The sequence below is a fragment of the Tupaia chinensis genome, unplaced genomic scaffold, assembly GCF_000334495.1.
Source record: "Tupaia chinensis unplaced genomic scaffold, TupChi_1.0 Scaffold000110_1, whole genome shotgun sequence".
NCBI lineage: Eukaryota > Metazoa > Chordata > Mammalia > Scandentia > Tupaiidae > Tupaia > Tupaia belangeri.
Window position 1 is genome coordinate 188,497 of NW_006159574.1, and position 201 is coordinate 188,697.

Here is a 201-nt window from a genome sequence, read left to right on the forward strand (position 1 = left end):
CTCCCCCCTCCCGAGCCACTCTCTGCTCTTACCGAAACTGGGCTGGTCTGCCGACCTTCCTCCCCCACCCTCCCCAAAATAGCCTTTTGATTCGGAAGTATGGACTAAAATCACATCGCTCCTCCTGCTCTCCCGTGTGGACTCTGGTGGCTCCAGGCTTGCCTTCCGTCCCCACCTGCCCCGGGGTGGCCGGCCCCCGGG